This window comes from Boleophthalmus pectinirostris, unplaced genomic scaffold, assembly GCF_026225935.1.
Source record: "Boleophthalmus pectinirostris isolate CB_2022bp ecotype Guang Dong unplaced genomic scaffold, ASM2622593v1 HiC_scaffold_4, whole genome shotgun sequence".
In the NCBI taxonomy this organism is placed as follows: domain Eukaryota; kingdom Metazoa; phylum Chordata; class Actinopteri; order Gobiiformes; family Gobiidae; genus Boleophthalmus; species Boleophthalmus pectinirostris.
The window spans coordinates 23,649,930-23,655,871 of record NW_026571353.1 but is presented as its reverse complement, the minus strand read 5'-3'; the positions used below and the strand labels follow the sequence as shown (position 1 = coordinate 23,655,871).

The 5,942-nt window shown below is 35.6% G+C and overlaps 1 protein-coding gene across 1 annotated transcript in view; it reads left to right on the top strand.

The window, feature by feature from the left end:
- Positions 1-4,868, top strand: part of nf2a (NF2, moesin-ezrin-radixin like (MERLIN) tumor suppressor a) — a 33,537-nt gene extending 28,669 nt beyond the window's left edge. The window contains 1 exon segment of the mRNA XM_055161227.1: positions 2,353-4,868. The gene's annotated coding sequence lies outside the window, so the exon portion shown is untranslated.
- The last annotated feature ends 1,074 nt before the right edge of the window (positions 4,869-5,942 follow it).

The following is a 5,942-nucleotide window of genomic DNA, read 5'->3' as shown; positions in this document are numbered from 1 at the left end:
TACATAATATGCAGATCCTGGTATTTACAAAGAGTTACAAAACAAGCAAATCGTATCTGAAATTAAGGAGAGAAACTGAATTTTTTGAATCATTTAATAATTTCAGCATAAATCTTCTGTCACAACTTAAAGTGGAAAGAGTAACATTTTACTCAAGTAAGGGTAGGATTACTTCAAACTATATTATTCAAGAAGAAGTAAAAATATAGAGTCTGAAATTACTCTAAAAAGTACAAGGGTTACTCAAATAAATGTCACTGAATACTACCCACCTGTGTTCAAATATTAGCAAAGCCTGGCCCAGGTTCATTCATGTCAGTGTGTCTAAACTAAATTAAATGTCTGATTAAGAACCACTGGTTAATACTTGTCAGGAATCAAGTCCTATATTATACAAAATTTACTCTTTAAGCCATGTTAAAATGCTGTTAACTCTGGAGTTGTGTTTAAGTAACCTTTTATTATGAGTCGGTCCACATTTCCAAACCTCAAAATGCTCTGTTCCACCTTGTGATGGCATGCAGTGGTAGTTTTAACAGCTACCTTTTATTTAGAGGGCTGACATCAGTCGAATGATTCTAGTGAAGGTGTATGGAGAATTTCCTGTATTACCACATGACATCACAAGGTGCAACAACGTGCTTTCTGTTTGAACGAAGAACTCAGCCTAAATATACAGTATTTGTGAATTAAACATGTGTGAATGAAACAAAACACAACATCAGGTATGTTCGTGATGAGGAAACGTTATATAACATTATAACAGATGAGAACATAGTGTTATATGGGTCTTTTAATACAAGATTGTTAAACCATGCATTTAGATGTGTAGTGTGTATACTGTATCAGAACTGCCTTGCATTCATATTGTAGCAACCTGCAATCATGTAAATATAAAAACCTTCTCCCTGTCTTTGTAACTGTTGTTATAAATACACTGTTATTTTATGTTTTATGTTAAGTTCATGGTCCTGCATGGTTAGATAAAAGTTGAGAGGGGGCTGGGCTGGTGATGCTATGTGTAAAAATAAGGGGAATGTTCTGGCATGTGAGCGCGGTCCAAGTTTGAGCAGGTCCTACTGTTAACTTGAGTGTTAACCATGTATTGGCATGGTTACGGACGACAGTAACCAATTCAGTTCTCGCAATAAAGTGACATCTCGTGAACTATTCTCGTCCATTCATTACCCACAGAAAGATGCTACAATTTTTTCTGTTAAAATGTCAGACAGTGATATTTACTATTTAAGGCAAGAGTGAAAAAAAATCAACATGGGGTATAATTAGTTAGTAATGAGTTGCCTTATTATAAAACCATTACAAATTGAAAACCACTAATGGCGTAAAAACCATCTGTCATTTTACACCATCTGATCCAAAGATTTGCTTCTGTTTTGTGCATCTGTTTTGACTCCTGCTTAGTAATATCCTGCACAATGTCCTGTAGCCCCTGGTCCATCAGGCAGTCAGAGCAGGCCAGAAGAGAGAGAGAGAGATTTATGCTTTAATATCCTACTCAAAGTTCACATTTTAAACACGTCCAGAAGACCTAGCAAATAGGCTTATGAACTGACAAAAGAATACAAGAATCACATTTCAGAAGAGGTTTGTACAGTTTTAACTACAGGGTTAGCGGCTTTTGCTGTTTTTGGAGGAAATTATGTCACTTCTAAAAATCGTTGCAATTTGCTAATCTTGAACATTGAAATTGCAATTTTTGATTCAGTTTCCTCTAATCTTGCAGCCCTAAAGGGTATGGCTGTGGAAGATTTGCTCACTGATTGATAGTTGTAATAACTTTTTTTTTTTTTTTTTTTATTAGATGCCTATATTTACTATGGGCAACAGTTGCTCACTCAGTACAATGATTGTCCTATAACTGGAAAGGTAGCAGTTTAATTTCAACTCCAAGCACGTTATACTGTTGTTGTGTCCTTGGGCGAGACACTTCACCCACCTAAGTAGGAATGGAATATTAACTAGTGATGATAGTCAGAGAGTAAGTCAACATAAGGGCAGCTGTGGTAATTACCATTACCCAGTGTGGGGAATGAATAAAGCAATATCAAAAGTCTTTGAGTGACCAAAAAGGGCTATATAAATCAGATATATTTTTAGTCAAACTAAGAAAGATTTTCATGTTATGGACTAAACTATCAAAAATAACTAAGACTTTAAACATTAACTTGTGGCTGTTGTTGAAGTTGTTGCTATGTGCTCTGCTCTGGATATTGACTATCTGTCCTAACTGAAGCGTTTTTGAGTTTTTGCTTTGCTTGTATTGTGCATGTCTCTTGTCTGTTAACATTATTGCTTTTAAACCACCGCTTATCTTTCTCATTTTTGTTACAGTTAACCCTCCAAAGCACGAAGACCAGAGTGGCCTTTTTTGAGGAACTTTGAGTGACGTGTGCAGCCTCCAGGAACACAGTGCCTCTACATTCCTGACTGCACGACAGACGACAAAACCACTACAAAACATATCAGACATAAAACACCATCACTACTGGCGCACGCTGAACTATTGAGCACTAAATCTGGGAGTCTTAACATGAGTGTGTGTTTACAGTCTATGCATATCTTGTGGTGGCCTTGAAATGAACTGCAAAGAATGATACAGGATAATGTATAGTTTTATAACTAGTTAACACTGTGGTGGCCTATATTGTGAATTATAGATTTTAATGTTCGTATTAAGATTGACAGAGGTGTTGAGATGGTGTTAACTAAAAGTACTAATGTTTTATTTTTGTTATGGAATTGTGTACTTTATATTGGGTTTTTACTTTGTAGATGTATTGGATCAAGAACAAACTAATTTGATATGGTGTTTACTGTATGTTCGTGATGGAGGGATTGCGCAGTGGACAGCACGCCAAACATATTCTCTAAAAACAAGCATTTCTTTAAATATTTTGAGAAATAAGGCTCTGTTTTTTGTGTAAAGTAGAATATAATGTAATTTGAATCCATCTCTGGGCACTTAATCTCGCTCAACAGTCATTGGACTTGTGCCTTGTTTTACACTGTATCATGGTGTTGCACATTTTTTTTCCCGTGCATTTGAGCAAACTTGTTCAGATATATTGTATAAGTTGCTCTTGATATCAAAATAAGTCCACTGCATGATATCTGCATCTGATTAGAATGCATTTAGTATTTGATAATCAGGAAGTGCACGCTCGGAATGCCTAAGGTAAGTGAGGAATAACTCTGGACTTTAGGTAGTGTCTTTAAACCTTAATGATGCTCCCTATTAATGATACCACAACTTTTTTGTAATGACTTTATAGTCTCTTAACTGTTACACTGCTATACTGAGTCTCTGTTCTGAACTTATCAAGTATATTTTCTTCCTTTTATATTGCTATCTTTTATCACTTCAGTAGAACACTTAAATTAAATTGAATGTTTAAACAGAGGGGCCTTTATGCCATATTACATTTAAATAGCAATTTGTCACCTATAATGAGGGTTGATGGGCTGTGGTGAACTTAATAATTACATTTTGTGGATAGCCTTTTTTCATTGCATTGCAGTGGTTAAAAGTTTGAAAACACTAGGCAATAGCAGTTTACAGCTCGCATGTGCATATTCTGTTATGATTGAAATACGCCTTAAGTCTGAGGATGCCATGTTCTGCCCTCAAACGTGAAAGCAGATTATAAACCAGGGGTAGAAAGTGTGATTCTCTAGTGACACTGTGAAGTCTGTCTTCACAGGATGTTTTTGTGAAGAGAACCACTTTTATCCAAAACATGAATTTGCATCTATTTTGAATTAATTTGCTCCCTCTCCCTTTGAAAGTGCTTTATTTTTGTGATACAAAAAAAAAAAGTTTTTAGAATTTATACATTTATTATGAAAAGTAAACCAGTATTTAAAATGGTAAAAGTACAGTACATTATCGTGAATGTATGTTTTTCAGGAACTTTGTATGTTTTATATGTGTAATAAATGGTTCTCTGACTAGACATATTACTGACACATGTTGTCTTGCTGTAAAACTTTGCCAGGAGTGGAATGTATTCTACCACGTGTATTGATACTTTGTAATGAGATCATGCTGGGGGGTTCCTATGTGTATCTCTAATGGTGCAAGGTTTGGGAGTTACCAGAATGCACACATTAAAATAAAGCTCAGATTAGAGTAACAGAGTAGTGCTTTAATTGAGCTTCACACCGACTGGGAATGTTGATGACATCAGCTGCAAAGTTTAAAAACAGTACAATACTACGACTCATTCACTTGAGTTTACAAAATATTTTGGGGAAATTTATATCTGTATCTGTTTCAAGTAATTTAAAAACCTGACATAATTAAAGTCTGGGGTCTCCAACCTTTTTCCTCTGGTGAGCTACCTTTACAAAACGAACATGCCGGAGAGCTACACATTTAGAAAAATTTAAAGACATTTAGAGAAACCGAGTAAATATAAGAGCCTTAGATGAGGTACAGTTGCCTATAAAACATTTACACTGTGATATTTATTAGTGTACAAAAATAGGCATCAGAATGATACATTTACAGTGTTAACAGGCATTTAATCAAATAACATTTTTGTTATTCAACGCAATACATATGATTCAGAAATCCCTTGACGAGTTACTTGAAGCTCCCAAGCTACAGGTTGGAGACCCCTGATCAAAGTCATAAATATAGCAGTAAATGGTGTGAGTAACAGAAATACATTGATTAATTGAAAGGAGGCAGAATATTTTTGCAGTTTCTCCACTTAATTAAATTATGAGTTAAAGAAATTATGTGTGAAATTGAATTTCTTTTAAGGTCCTGTATCATGTAACAATCTTGACTCTTGTGAGCTTTAAGCCATGCATGTTAGAATGTTGATACCTTGTCAAAAACATACCTGGAGTTGTGTTTTCTTTCATTCATGCATGTTTGAGTAATGTTTTAGTATTAGTCTGTCCACATCTCCAAAGCTCAAAATGTTCTGTTCCAACTTATGGTGTCATGTCATGCTTTTACAGTTACTTTTTACCTTTAGTTCAGTCAGTTACAGGCCTGAAATCAAACTATTCTAGAGAAGTTGTATGGAGTTTTAAAACACAGTGGAGTACTTCCTGTATTACCACATGACTAAATATACAGGGTTTGTATCTTAAATGTTTGTAAATAATACAAAACATAGGCTAATTTCACCCCAAATTTTTATAAACATGCATAGATGAAAATACATAAGCCTATATACAGTGAAAATTAACAAAAACTGATAATACAACCAACTACTCCAACTACAATGCATGAATTAAACCTTTTTCTCTTCATTTTAACCATATAATGACTTTATTTGCAGAATGTGGTTACCTCTTCCTCCTCACACTTGCCTGGTGTAGTTGACAGTGTTTCCAGATGAGTTGTGTCCGGTTTAACCCTTCACAGACCAGCACGTTTGGACTGACAGCTCGGAGGGTCCCTGACGCCATGGGCCCCTCCTGCTCCTCTGACAGCTCTAGAGCAAAGGGACAAGAAAACACCCCTGAGGCTCACCCCAGTCTGACAGACAGTGCCAAGAAGCCAGCTCCTTCACAGATCCACAAGGACAAAGGCATAGAGACTTTACACACTCATTATTTCATATCATAGAAGAGATAAAGGAACAGCACTTTGTTAGTTAGGTCATTTGCACATTTTCAAAGGTCCTATAGATGGATTATTATTAATTATATTATATAATATTATATAAAAAAAGGCTCAAACTGCAGTAGCCGGACATCATTCAGTGATACCTTATCGATGCAACTACCCCCCAATGAGAGTCTAAAATCTGCTGAAATCCTACAAGACATGACATGATACAAGACAGGACAGTGGCTCTTTCTGTTGGAGACATGCATAGTAGAGCACGAAATTACATAGTCTAATGATCCCTCTGTATTACACAAAATTTACTCTTGAGAGCTTTAAGCCATGTTACAAT